Source organism: Haemaphysalis longicornis, unplaced genomic scaffold (assembly GCF_048455015.1).
Source record: "Haemaphysalis longicornis isolate Haplotype H1 unplaced genomic scaffold, Haemaphysalis longicornis Haplotype H1 scaffold_5, whole genome shotgun sequence".
NCBI lineage: Eukaryota > Metazoa > Arthropoda > Arachnida > Ixodida > Ixodidae > Haemaphysalis > Haemaphysalis longicornis.
Window position 1 is genome coordinate 9488324 of NW_027526385.1, and position 14513 is coordinate 9502836.

Here is a 14513-nt window from a genome sequence, read left to right on the forward strand (position 1 = left end):
TGCCGTAGCTATGACATCACTCCTCCGGAATGAACAGACCTCGCGAGGCGCGCGCAGCGGTGGCACAGCGCGTGGTGGTAGCGGCCCCGGTGCGCCAACACTCTGCCGTATGACGTCACTGCTCCTAGCGCATATGCACAACAACTCTCCAGGAGCCACGCAAGACTGCTTAACCTCGGCCAGTGTAGCGCATGCTACAAAACCAATCCACTAAATGCAAACCTGTTTCCTGCCATCGTTTTTCGGGCGGCTTGTCCTAAATATTGTCCACATCATGCCGCTATGATTGTGCCCCGCGCCGAAAAAATCCGTCCCTTTGTCAACACGCAGAGTGCACAACAAAGCCTGGTCGCCTACCCATTGACGCATCCCAGCCACTGAGTCTCCAGGACCAGACGTGGAGCGAATGGAAACATGGCCCAGTAGCTTTGAGCTGTGTAACACCGGTAGACAGAACGTCTAGGGACCCCTTCATATTTTCACCCCTTGACTGATTTTTAGCTCCCGTCCGCTTGGGCTCTCTCATGGCGGTGACCACGGCCGTTAAGACGTCAAGGGTCCCCCACCGCCGGTCTTCTACACGAACGAAAGAAATCGTCTTCAAATGCATCGCCTTTAACTAGTTTTGAGTGACCGATGGGTTTGTATACGTCCTCTCTGTGCCTGCTCGTTGGGTTAACACAATTGTGCAGTGAACAAAAAAGAAGCTTCTGTCGATTCTAACCCCGTCCCTCGAGCCCAAGTCAGCTCAGCCCCCGGGAAAACAAATAGAATACAGGTAAACACGCCATGCCAACCGAACGATACCTAGTTGCCGGGCTGTAATAATTAAATGAGGTGCGCGAACCTAACACCGTGGTTGTGCTATTTTTAAGCTGTCTATATCACATCACCTGGACACGATTTTTGAATAGAAGCTACTAGGCACTATTAGCTGAAATAAAAGATGTACCTGAAGTTTATTCGTTAATGATATAAATGTGATTTTTCGTAAGATGAGCTAACTACCACCACTATAGTCGAGATCGATGGCTTCAACACAAATGTGGGTGCGTGCTTGTAGGTGACCAATGCCAAAGCTCAAGAGAAGCGCCAATGAACTCTGTACGTATGGTCAACTAGCGACGCTGCAACGGGCTGACGCATCGTCCCATTGTGCGAGAAGTTCGTTCCAGTTCCTGCATGTGGCGTCGCTTTTCTTAGGGTGCCTCCCCCGCGGAAGGAGGCATGACGCGTTGCGAACCCATTTAGAAGTATTGTGTGGCCGGTGCTTGCCGTTGCCAACCCCGTTTCCGCTGCTCGGACCACAGGGATACAGCCTTTGCCTGCCGTTGCCTATTTGTCAGTGCATCACACAGCAGCTGGCCGCGCGCCCTCTTTTGCGAGAGACATACCCAGCAACGCGGCCCCCCTGCTTCCACCTAATTTGCAGTGGCTTTTATTCCAGCATGCTTGTCAGGTTGCGGCGGACGAGTGCTCTGCGTACACGTGACCTGGTAATTTTCCTTTCGCCGAGCCTAAAAAAAACTCGGCTTTAAAAATTTCTCGTAACTTTGCCATAAATTGTTTTACATCGATCTCATTTGCTGAAAACGTCTCGCATCACCCACCTTCCTAGAGTGCAGTGGATGATGATTTTTTGGAGTTGATACACGAATCCTCAGCACATTGTCTGCAGCCACGGCCAGTGGAATACAAGCAAAGAAAGTAAAAAACAATTCGATAGTACGTTTAGCCTGTAGGAAAATAATCACATGTTTAACTGCGATGGCAACGTGGGTACCACCTCCTTTATTTCACAAGCACTGTCAGGTGTTGAATCCCCTCGCAACATATTTTTTTTTTGTGTCCTCAGACGGGTGTTTGTGCGTTCACATTTCATTCGCGACTGACTGAACACTGCTCTCTTCGCAACTTAACACCAGCACGATGTTCACACACACACCTTTCATCTGGAACGTGTGGAAAGACCTCCAGAGCGCCTAGCCTAGCGTTACCACTCCGCATTTCAGTTGGAAAACGTTGTAAAACCAGTACGCGGATTAAACACTTCCGCTATTACTCTCGCTGAGCTCTCAAAACATTTCTAGAAGCTTCACGACTCCTACATGCAACCAGGTAGCTCCCCTCATGTGCCTCCACCTCTGTATTCGCTTAACCGAGTTTACACACTATTCCCACCGTGCCAGCGCAGGAACAGCTAGCTTTTTCACCAGAACGCACAGACGGGTGTTTTGGTAAGCAGTGTCGGCACAAACCTTCCCTTCACTCGGACACATAAGGGACTCCAATGACAATTGTAAACAGCAGAAGGCCACTGGCAAATAGGGGAATCTTTTCAGGAAAATTAAGCTGGTTGACTTTCTTTCCCAGGGGTGTCACTGCTCTCTAGCGCATCGGTGCAGATCCCGTAACGAGGAAGGAAGATCAAATCGAATACCCTTGTGGCGGATGCTAGAGCATTGTGCGTATTCGGCCACCATAGCCGAAGCCACTGGCCCGCGCTCGTCCGCGCACCCAGAAAAAGTGCTACTTTGTGATTCTCGCAAGCCTGTGCTTTACAATTGATCACATACCAGTCTCAACAGCACCTGGAGGCCACTCGAGTGAAATATCATTGACCACAAGCCCGCACAAACCCATCAACTAAACAAAAACGGACTCTACCCCGCAATTATTCGCCTATGTTTGCGTCACTAAAACAGTCAGAACAGCCTGTATGCCCATGAGCCGTGAAAATCTTCAGTAAACCGAGGACCACTGTCACCCAAGGCAGCTCCATTGAGCAAACGCTTCCGCTCAAAACAACACTTTTCGTCAGCTGGCGGAAACCTGCTAAAGTACCCCAGTCTCTCAATGCAAAGTCATCCCGTGGACCTTCAAAACAGTGGACGGAATGTAGGTGACTCAACCTCAAAACCTAACCATGTAGCTCGAAACAGTTCCACCTAACACCTAGGCAACTGCTGGTCTGGCCCTGCTCGTAGTAATTGCAGATCAAACGAAAAAAACCGTGCAAACCACGTTATAACTTCGCCCGCGTATGTAGGCAGTCATTTTATAAGGACAGCAGAACAGTGATTACAGACGAAAAAAAGCGAATTCACCAAATATAGGCGATATCGCCAAAAACGCTTAAAAACATGATTTAAATTTCCGGGAGCACAAACAGTAGCCAAATCAATGTTAAAACCAAGGTTCCCAACGAAAAGAAACTGCCAATTTAGGCTCTAAACTTGGAACCTGCTAATGATCAGTACTGGGCCAAGTGAGCCCGATGAACGACGACAGGAACGAAAGAAAAATACAAGCAAAACGCGTATCAAGCAGGGAAAAAACTTCCAGAAAGAAAAGCGAAGGCAGAATCAGCGAAGCACAGTCAGATCATTATTCGGACACTGCAGAGATTTTTAAAGAAGCGCTTCTTTCCCAGACAAAGCAGAAAACTGGAACAAGTGCACGGATACAAAGAAAGAATACTTTCCTTCACAAATACAAACTCAACAGAGGACTCTGCATCGGAATGTGGCTTCCCAGTACAACAGTCGACAACCATTAAAAGCACTGAAGACTGTGAAGACGATTTTCTTAGCCTCCAACAAGCTCTCAAAACTTATCCAGGCAAGGATGATTTTCTTCTGGCCAAGCTAGCGAAGAGCGATCGCAGATTCTTTAAGTCCTGGATGTCGATTTCATACAAGTGCCAAAAACAAGAAGCCCGCAAAGACTTGTAGTTTCTACTAACAGGATACACCAAAGTAAAGACGATTGCGCTTGAAACAAACCAAGAGCTGAAAGTTGCACAAGGGGAGGTCAAGAGTCTCAGGAAGGCGTATGCCATTACCCCATGGCACAAGAACCAATTCCCAAAGTCTGAGCCAGACGAACCTGCAACAAGGCAGAAAACGATAACTGCACTTGTAGTGCAGTCAAACCTTCTTTCCGTAAAGGTAATTGAGGAAATCAAGAAGACCATTGACCCCGCGGATATAGACCTTAAGAATGTTAATACCAGGCCGTCAAGAGAAGGGGTAGTCATCTCTTCCACTTGTAAAACAGGAATAGACAGACTTAGCGAAATTATCAAGATCCATGACAGCTTTAAAAAATAGTTCACGACAAAAGTCCCGAAAGCAAAGCTCCTAGAAATAAATATAGTCGTTATAGAAGAGGACATCGAGACAGATTCCATTCCACGACGTCTCATTAAGACAAAACCATCTTGACTGCTCGGAGGAGCATTTCAAGGTCAAGGCATCTTGTAAACAAAAACATGGCAAACAATCATACTGAAAATCAAGAAAAAAGCATATAATGCATTGCTGGGCAACACTTATCTGAATATTTCGTGGACACAGTGTCGATCGTTTGATAACACATTCCTCCCACGCTGCAGCAATTGTTCAGTCTACGGCCACCTGGAGAAACACTGCAGTTCATCAAAGTGCTTACGAAGGCTGCACCAAGCCTCCCTCCTGCTGGGTGTGCAAGAAGCACAACTACGACAGCGGTGAGGACATTGACACGTGCCATGCCTTCTTCTCCCACGACTCCCGAAAAACCTCCGGCGCGTCGCGGCGGAGTCTGAACTCATGTTCTTCAATGTGTGAGTAGGCTCATAGCAGGGAATTTTCGAGCTGCCATAGAAGAACTTCCATCTGTGCATATATGTGTGTGCTATTGCTGCAGTGACTATAGCTTCGAAATTTGAACGATGCAAAAGGACAGGGAGAAAAACGCACAAAACCCGAAATATGTTGGAAAGGGGCATGAGGTGCTCTGGTGGGGAAGGTACCGACTGAAGTATTAGATGGCAACTTCACAAATTCCCTCTCGTTACCACACTTATGGAAGGCGGTAAATCTTATGACATTGACTGTTTTTCCAAAGCGTTTACCGGTTCGCAAATAAATGCCAGGAGCATAAGAAATAAGCTAGATGACATTATTGTCTTCTTTGAAACAATTAGGCCTGAACTTGATCTGGTGTGTTTTTCCGAAACTTGGTTGACTAAAAATGATGCCGTTCCATTCTTTAACGGATACCGATCGAAACACCTTTTCAGACAGGCCCAGGAGGGGGTAGAGTTGCAATTTACCTTAAAGAATCCATAGCGTATGCGGTCATTGACGACTTTTCTACGAGTAATAACGATGCTCAGTGCTTAACAATTCGTTTGGGAGAAGTCACAGCGTTTCTGGTCTATGGACCTCTAAATGGTGACCGGCAAAACTTTTGTATTTTTCTTGAACGCCTTGTTCAGTTTGGTAGCAGTAATGACAACTATTGTATTATTATGGGGGATATCAATATAGGCATGAGTTCAGTCGATAAGTGGTCTCTGGAAATAAAAAACGTACTGGCCAGCCATGCATTCACAAATCTCGCAGAACTACCGACTAGGGTATCTTCTGGTAGTGCTACCCTGCTAGATATCTCTTTCTAATATCAGCATTGATAAGAGTCAGGCTGGCGTGCTTTCCGCTGATCTTAGTGATCATCTACCGGTGTTTTTTTGCCAACAGCAAAGTTACGGTAAGCGGAAATAGTTTTGAAAGAAATTTTTGGCGTAGAATAGCCACTTCCGGAATGGAGGAGTTTAAATACCTTGTCAGAGTTTTCGACTGAAAGGACGTTTTCACTCAAAACGAGTCAAATAAACTTGTAGCCTATATTTTAGGTACATACTGGCGTGCTACGACTTAGCGTTTCAACCAGTGGCACAACAAAGAAATTCCCGAAAGGTGCGAAGGCCCTGGATAGATAAAAAAATTCCCAAACGAATCAAAGTAAAAACTCAATGTATCACTCTTTTGTGTGAACCCGTGACCCTAACCTGCTTCTAGAACTCAAAAAAATATAGAAACAAGCCGCAGAACGACCTGAAAAGTGGCAAGCTCACATACTATGAACGCCTTTTCGAGGATATACGTAAAAATTCAAAAAGATATGGGAAACAGTAAATGTGATAACGGGCCGCAAGAGAGCACGCAGTCGCATGTTACTCGCTTGAACGGTTGACGGGTGGAATCAGTTGAAATGGCAATCGGAATAAATAGGCATTTCATAAAAGCAAGGGCTTACATTTAGGAGGCCGATGAAGATAAAAGTAGCGCTCTGCTGGAACAGTCAGAATTTCCAAACTGTATCTTTTTAAGTCCGACAAACGCGAGCGAGGCGCAAACTTTTATTTTTAAACTTAAAAACAACGTCGTATCTGGCATCGATGGTATTGCACCACTTCCTGTTAAACGCATCGCTTGTGAAATTAGTCAAGTTTTAGCTTTTATTAATAATTTGAAATTCTCTAATGGAGTTTTTCCTCAAAAATTGAAAGTAGCATGAGTTAGGCTAATTCACAAAGATGGTGGCGTTGAGCAGTTGTCCAATTATAGGCCGATCTCTGTGTTGAATGGCTTTTTAAAAATATTTTAAGATGTACTACATAACAAACTAACAAGCTTCGTCAATTCACACAATGTCATTTTACCGCATCAGTACGGCTTTCAAAAAAACAAGTCAACGCCGGAAGCTCTACTAATTATTAAGGACAGTATAATAGAATATATAGAGGGAATGAAATTTACATTGGGGTTATTCGTAGACCTACAAAAGGCATTTGACTCTATCAATCACAAAATATTGCTAAGAAATCTAAAAGAATTAGGAAAACGCGGAGTACCGGCTGACCTATTAAGGAGCTATATAAGTAGGAGGGAGCAATTTCTTGAATATAATGGTGTTTCATCGGAGTTATTGTTATAGAACAGGGTGTTCCGCAAGGATCAAAGCTGGAACCGTTGTTATTCTTAATATATGTGAATGATATTTCAAACATACCTTGTACACCCGAGATAACCATGTATGCAGATGACACAAACATATTTTTATCTGGAAGCTGTGTAAGAGAGCTCCAGTATGAAGTAAATAGATGTTTAGAAATGTTGTCAAAGTGGTTCCACGAAAATAACTTACAGCTAAACGCATCAAATGCTACCTATATCATTTTTAGACCAATTAATAAGAAGATAGATCAAGGCATTCATATTGAATATCGGAGCAATATGATCAACCAAGTCAAAGAACAGAAGTTCTTAGGAGAGTGGTTTCATGAAGAATTATCTTGGCATCCTCATATAGGAAACTTACGCAATGAAATTTCAAAAAATATTGGCGTCCTCTATAGATTGAGAGGTTTAATACCGCTTTTGCTGAAAACACAGCTGTATAACACTCTTGTCTATTCTAGGCTTTGCTACGGAATATTAGCGTGAGGAACAACAAACAAAACAAATTACAAACGGCGGATCGTCTTTCAAAAAAGATTTCGTCTTTTTGCCAGTTTTCACGGGCACTATGCTGACTTGTGCACGGGTCCACTATTTGTTCAGTACAGTTTGCTTAGGTCTGACCAAATTTATTATATGAAGCTTTTACAACTCATACACAAAGAAAATCTCCATGGAAAACATAACGACAATAGCAGTATATACTCTTTTCGGTGTGCCAAAATACATACACCGAAACTGAGAACAAACTACTGCAGGCAGTCTTTTCTGTTTCAACGAGCCAACACTGATTTTAAATGCAGTAGAAACGTAATTAAAACTCAGGCGACAAAATACCTCTTACATCAGAATATATGCTTCGATGGTTAGAGCTGTGGATGTTGCCTAGACTTGTTTAATGCGCAGGTTTTGTAGTTGTGTCTATCTTTAAAACACAATGATAGTTCCACTGCGTTCGTTTACTTGTATTTTGTTTTACTTTACTTTTTTGTACTGTAATGTACTGTACTGTACCTTTCCCATATTGTTCTGCAACGTCTAGTGCTCTGCATGCTGCTTGTATTTTTATATCTCACATTACGATTTCCAGCTTATTTGATTTTGCTTCTTGATTGTACTGTACCAAAGGGGGCTGGAGTCTCTGTCAGGCTTTGTAGCCTTTAGTCCCAGCCTGCCTGCTCGTACTTCTGAGGAAATAAAATCTTTGAATCTTTCAATGTTATACTAAAGTCCGTATTCTGAAGTTCAAAATAAATTCCTTGGGAAAAAGCCTTTTCCTGGGGAAGGAGCTTCCTGTAAGGTTGACTAACCACGATGTTGCACCCTGAACGCTTTATGTTTCACTGAATACGTTACGCTTCGGTGGTTGTCAGAACCAGCGGGGAAATATTAGCCAGGGTTGTTCCGCCATTACCAACGTCTAATAAAGATCTGCATTACTGCGTAAGCTAAACACCATTATTAGTGGCATAGGTGTTCAGTGTTGGAGTTAAAACGTTCACGTTTTATACAGGATTTCTCAAAGCATTACCACACTGGAATTTTCTGGCAGAAAAGCAAGTTTGGCGCATGGGTTCTCTAAAATGGCAACAATAGTTGTCTGCCGTCGTTGTTGTTTGAGCTGCCATTTCTTACAATGGCAGCTCAAATATTTTAGACAACCCAACAGGACGTTTGTTTACTCACTTCGTTCTGTTGGCATCCGCAACACACGTCCGGCTATAGATTCCCAGGAAAGTGTAGGAAGACTCCGTCTTGCTTACAGTTGCTTGAGAGATGATGTCCAGCAGCTGCAGTTGTAGAAATGAGGGCATTTATTAAGGTTTAATTTCTGTTATCACCCCTTTTTTTTATACAAGTGTCCCGGACACCTAGCCGCAGGGCTAGCTTGGGACCTCTATAATTATAAACTTTTTGGCGTGACGTATCAATGGAAAAGAGGGGTAGTGTCTTTCACGCCTTATTATGTCAGTTTGGCATGTACCGAAGCCCACCTGTTTCGTTACAGCAAAGCAATTTGCCTCTGACCCTAGTATGATGTATCCGTAAACCACATGTGTTCCTAGGGGCGTACCCAAGCCGACAAATGTCCACAAACGGGATCCTTCCAGCAGTAGAAATCCAGGTGCAAAAGAGAGCATGCGGCAGTGCTCGCGCTTGTGCATTCGGATTTCAAGAAGACGTAGGCTCCCGTTTTATGCAACCGGAAGAGTCTAGAATGTATTATAGCCTTTAACAAGAGAGCGATTGTACGGCCAGGAAACAGGGTCGGGAGCGAGAGTGAGAGTGGATTTAGAATTTCGCGATAGGACAGCGGGAGCACAGAAGAAATCGGAGGAGTTGCGCCTAACGCGGCGACCACGCTCCCGACGCCAAGAAGTCGATACCAACGTTTGGGATGGCGCTGCAGCTTCGTTCACCCTTTATATTGAACCTACGGCCAATCGTGTTTTATTTCGTCAATGTGTGCAAGCCATGAACACGAAGCAGCATAGTGGGGTAATCCGCCACGGCCTCAACGGCTGGAACTAGAAATGCTTCTTTGGAGAAACGAATATATAGCATTTACAGACTGAGATGAGCTAATGTCTCCTTTACAAATGCGTTCACAGAATGCGTCCTTAATCAAAAATACATTTTAAAGTCGGCCTTTTTGGCATTTGTTGTTGCATTAAAATGCGTGTTTGAAAGCAATGCGAAGGGTGCGAGACCCGCTGCGTTGGCTCAGTGGCCAAGGCACTTCACTGCTGAGCCCAAGGGTGCGAGTACGATTCCTAAAAGGGGCGGCCTCTTCTCATTCACGCGAAAAGCGAAAATGACCGTGTGTTCGAGTTTTGAGGGCAGGATAAAGATCTCCAGGTGCCCAACTTTATTCCGAAGCCTTCCATTACGGCGTGCCTGATACCCTGTGCAGTTTAGGCGCGTTAAACCGTATACATATTCATTGAAGAGTGCGAGGTACATTCGCTGTTATGTGAGAAGGGCACCAAATTTACACATTATAGAGCGATGTTGTTCACCGTCGTCCCTGGTGGTCGTTCCCGAGCCAGAGATGGGTGGGAAGCGTGTTGGAGATTCGACGAGAAATCGCCCGTCAAAGGAAAACGAAGAAGGCCGAGGGGAAAAGGTGAATGGGATAGTGACTCTTCGGCCATTGTACGCGATACCCGCTCGTTTGGGACTAGCTGTGACAGGTAACTGCGGCTGTTGGATGTCGAAGGGGTTGCGTACGTTCGTGCACTTAGGCGGGAAGTGCTCGAACCACATGCTGTATTACGGTTACTGCGAGCATAGACATGTGGTTTACGCACTGAACACGCCTAAACCTACATATACAACAAATTGGCAAAGTCTCCAACCATAACTGAAGTTAGCTTCACAGTCTCATGTTATGCCCGTGCTGTTATCACTCGAACGGCCTCCACCGGGTCACATGGATTTCGTTTTATGCCAAAATAGCAATTCAGGTATTCCCCAAAGACTTTTACATCTGTGCTACTTGTCGATTCCAGGGCAGGGTTCGCAAATAACCGCTGAAATCAGTCCCTGCTATAAAAGTTGAGTGGTAAACTTGGTGAATAAACCCTGATTTAGTAATATACATCAACCGTAATTCGCTCTAATGGTCGGCCAAAAGGAAGCATGCAATAAATATAGTCGCTTTGAGCTCATCTTTGAACACTTTCCTAGCTCTTTGAATAAACTCTTCCGCTAAAATTCAATTTCTAGAGTATAACTTGGTTATTCGCAATGTTTGGCAACGAGCTTGCATGTTGTGACCAGCTTTTTTTTGAAAGCAGCGCTTTTAAAGTTTGAGTTTCATTCGTGGGTGGTGTCGCTCAAAACTCCGAGGAGAAAATTGGCCACCAGAACGTGGTAGGCCAAGAACTGTCAGCGAAACTGGCCAAAAAGCAAGGAGTCGACGGGAAGGTGCGGGGAGTGCGCATGAAGGCGTAGGTGGTCGGGTATGGAGGCGCGCGCCGGGGAGTGGCTGTGTCTAGTGATGACGTTCACTCAGACGTGCACGTGTTGCCCTAGTTGAGAGATTGGGCGTGTGCTAGGCGACGTCAGTGTCTTATCTGCGATGAGATAGGCAAACCTAAGAAAAGAGAAGATAAAGCTAGTGCAGGGCAATAATTCTGCGGTTTCCAATCTTGGCATTTCCATTAGGAGGGTGGACGAGTTTTATTTTGATAGTGCAAACAACCGTGTTGCTTAAGTTTTCATGTCTGGCGTTTTAAAGCAAAGCTTTTTATCTCTACCCCCAAGGGTTCTTTCCCTACCGTTCGTGTCAACAGACAACTCCCGGGAACAAATAAAAGAATTTATTGGCACCGCCAGGAATTGAACCTGGAACTACTAGAGTAAGAAGGCGAGAGCCCGTTGTCTTACTGATTTAGCTACGAGCATACGCGGAGACGGGGAAGAAAGGTGGTGCACTCAGCAAGCACATCTACGGGTTTACCTCCTGCATTGTTGCTGAATACCACGTGATAGCGTCACGCGACCCTCTTGCCACTGTGGGCTCCATCCACGGCATGCCTAGCGGCCCTGTGCGCGCATTCCGCGTGTGCTAGGAGTTCCAAAATATAAATGAAGCTCACACCAACACACGGCATATCACTTCTAGTACGCCAATGTGCTAAAGCTTGTGGCCTCCAGTGTTCACGTAAAAAATCACAGCGCCTTGTCGTCTGCCCTCACGCCAAACGACACATCAAGGAACGCAATGAAATTGCTTGATGGCCAGGCCATCATAACAAGCCCAAGCATCAAGATCCTAGGCCTACATCTCCAGACCAACACCAAGAGCGACGCATCCTTGCAGCGCCCCAAACACAGCATCAATCAAATCATGCACATGATCAGGCGAGTTGCCACCAATAAGCCAGTCCTCAAGGAATCCCATACCTTTCGATTAATTTAACCTTTTGTCCTCTCGAGACTCGTGCACGTCAACCCTCGGTCTTCGTGCCGGCAAAGAGGACATAAAGATGCTTTAAATAATGATTAGAAAAGCGGTTTACCAGGCCGTTGGCCTTCCCATGAGGCGTCCACAGAGAGGATGCTAGCAGGGGTTTCCACAACACGGTTGAAGAGTTGGTAGAGCGCCATCTTTCTAACCACAAGTAGCGAATGCGCAGAACTGCGGCGGGTCGCCGCATCCTTCACCGTATTGGCTGGACCGCACAGAATGTCACTCCGCTTGATGCACTCTCGGACTCTTGGTGACCAGAACTAAGGATGCTCCCTTTGCTTAGAAATATGAACCCCTCACACGACGAGGGTCATCGACAAGCACCGGCTCAAGCGCTCAACACCACCCTCGGTAGGTATCATGGAGTTATCTACACAGACGCCTCCCAACAACAAGGGCAGAAGTACGCCATCATCGTGGCTTCCTCCAGATCTAACATCCTTGCATGTGCCTCACTCAAGACCAAAGACAAGGGCAGAAGTACGCCATCATCGTGGCTTCCTCCAGATCCAACATCCTTGCATGTGCCTCACTCAAGACCAAAGACATGACGGCAGCACGAGAGGCAGCCATCGCCTTGGCTCTAACTCAACCAGGCATTCGGAAGGTAGTCAACGATTCCTAATAAGCCTACCGGAATTACCAGCCGGGTTGGGTATCCCAACCTGCACTGCGTGAGCTAAAAAACCACTTCCAAAACGGTTCCAATAACCTCAACTGCTTCCATGGAGGGCAACGAATACGCCCACCAACAAGCCTGTGCTTTTACCCTCCGTGCTATAGAGCTGCACGAGGATAGTCACCCGGTTGTCTCGTTCAAGGACCGAACTCACCACTATCGCTTCCAGAAACAGACCCCATCTCGCCTTACTATGACCTTTCCAGAGAACAACAAACTACCCTACGGCTCCTACAATCCGGCTCCTTCGCACATCTGACGCGTCCTCGGTTAATGCATCCGAATCGCTACGACGGTGAATGTAACTTTTGCTCAGAAGAAGGAACACCCCTCACATAATGGGGGTGGGCGACTTTAGCCATGAATAGCCTCCTCTATTGCCGTCAACTACATAACAAGAGCAATGGGAGATGTTGCTGTCCAGCCCCTCTCTGCCTACGCAGCTTCAGTTGGTGGGCAGAGCACAGGCAGCGCGGACTTCATATAGGCTCCAGTGAAGGAACCACTCCCCTGGGCCGCCCTCTGGGCCGTTTAGAAATGTGAATACAAGCATTTTTTGTTGTTGTTGTTGTATCCATTTATTTTAGACAATTCAAAGCTGCCTTGGATGGCATGGCAAAAGGCAAACAAAACTGCCTAATGGGGCCCTGCCACCCGTAACAATCAGAGGAGCAGCTCCTCATGCTCCTCCACCTACTCTGTCTCTGCCGCCGACCTCGTAGCCTTCGTCCGTTGCGGCTGAGACGGAGAAGTGAGATCGTTTAACACCGTGTTTGAGCTTAATTTAATCGTATAAAATGAGTTTCCACTCATGTGCTACAGCAATACATCTCAACCAACCGCCATTCATGCATCATGTATTGATTTAACCTTACCGAGAACGTCTTTTTGAAGTAGTAAAGGGAGTGGTTAAGTGCATTTCATCCTATCTCTGGTTTCGCTATTTGTAGAGCGACGTGAGTGAATTTAAGTGGCGTTGGATGTGTAATCGTTGTGGAGGCCCCTTTGCTTTGTTTTTGAACCACATTCACAGAGTGGAATGGCGAGAGTTCTTCGTGCCCATTGCCTGGAAGCAAGGCAATGGGCACTAACGTTTTTATACCGAATCGGAATTGCCAAATACGACTGCTGAAACCATCGCCCTCTGTATCAGACACGGCTAGCTTTGAGCTTCTTGTTGATTTGGTTCCTGGTTTGAATGGTCTCGGATTCGTATTTCTCTTGGCGTGTTTTCCGGTTTTTAAGAATACAGTGTTATTTTTGCTGCAACTCGTGACGCTATAATTCTTATGCGGTCCTGATTTTGGACCGGCTGACCGATCCACGACCGCCTACTGAAGAAACGGGTTTGACCCGTTGGTTATTAACCAAGACAGACTGCTCGCAACGGGAGTTATTAAGCGGCCAGACTGTAGCGGCTCAGACCTCCTTCTGAATAGAGTAATGATCACAGTTGATGCTTTGTAATTATTGCTACCATTTATAAACACGAGTCACTCTGACTAGTGGAGGAGATACGTGGTGGTGCGGTCGGGTAAAGACGACAAGAAATTACTGGAATTCCCTGCGGGTCAAACTTTAATGACACCAGGCACCTCGTCCAGATAAATCTTGTACGAATTAGCATGGTGGCTTCCATATAAACTGCGATGCATAATTTATTATATGTGTACACAAAACGCTAGAGACAACATTAGGGTAACTCGAGCGTGATAATTGTTTAAAGAAGAAAGGGCACTCCACTCGGACCATTCTCCATTCCAAATTTCAACTAGGCAAAACTGATGGAACGCCTACGCCTGCTTTCGCGATTTTTAAAATTTTCACGTAATGGGAAACTGCTGGTGCGGCGCGTAATATACTGCTATTCACGCACTGTAAACTACCCTTATGGGATAATTTTTACACTGCGGTGTATTCCTCGCAGTACCACGAGAAGAAAAAAGCAGACTATGGTACGCTGACACACTGACATCTCCGAGGAATAATAATAACATATATGACACAACCATGCTCGTGCAAACACGGCCGTCACCCATCAAATCCATCTCATCAACACGATAGTTCC

At 45.7% G+C, this 14513-nt stretch overlaps 1 long non-coding RNA gene across 1 annotated transcript in view; it reads right to left on the reverse strand.

The window, feature by feature from the left end:
- Window positions 1–8482: 8482 nt before the first annotated feature.
- Window positions 8483–14513, reverse strand: part of LOC144139037 (uncharacterized) — a 41790-nt gene continuing 35759 nt past the window's right edge. The window contains exon 4 of the long non-coding RNA XR_013316025.1: window positions 8483–8578. This is a non-coding gene — a long non-coding RNA (uncharacterized LOC144139037). The remainder of the gene's footprint in view (window positions 8579–14513) is intronic.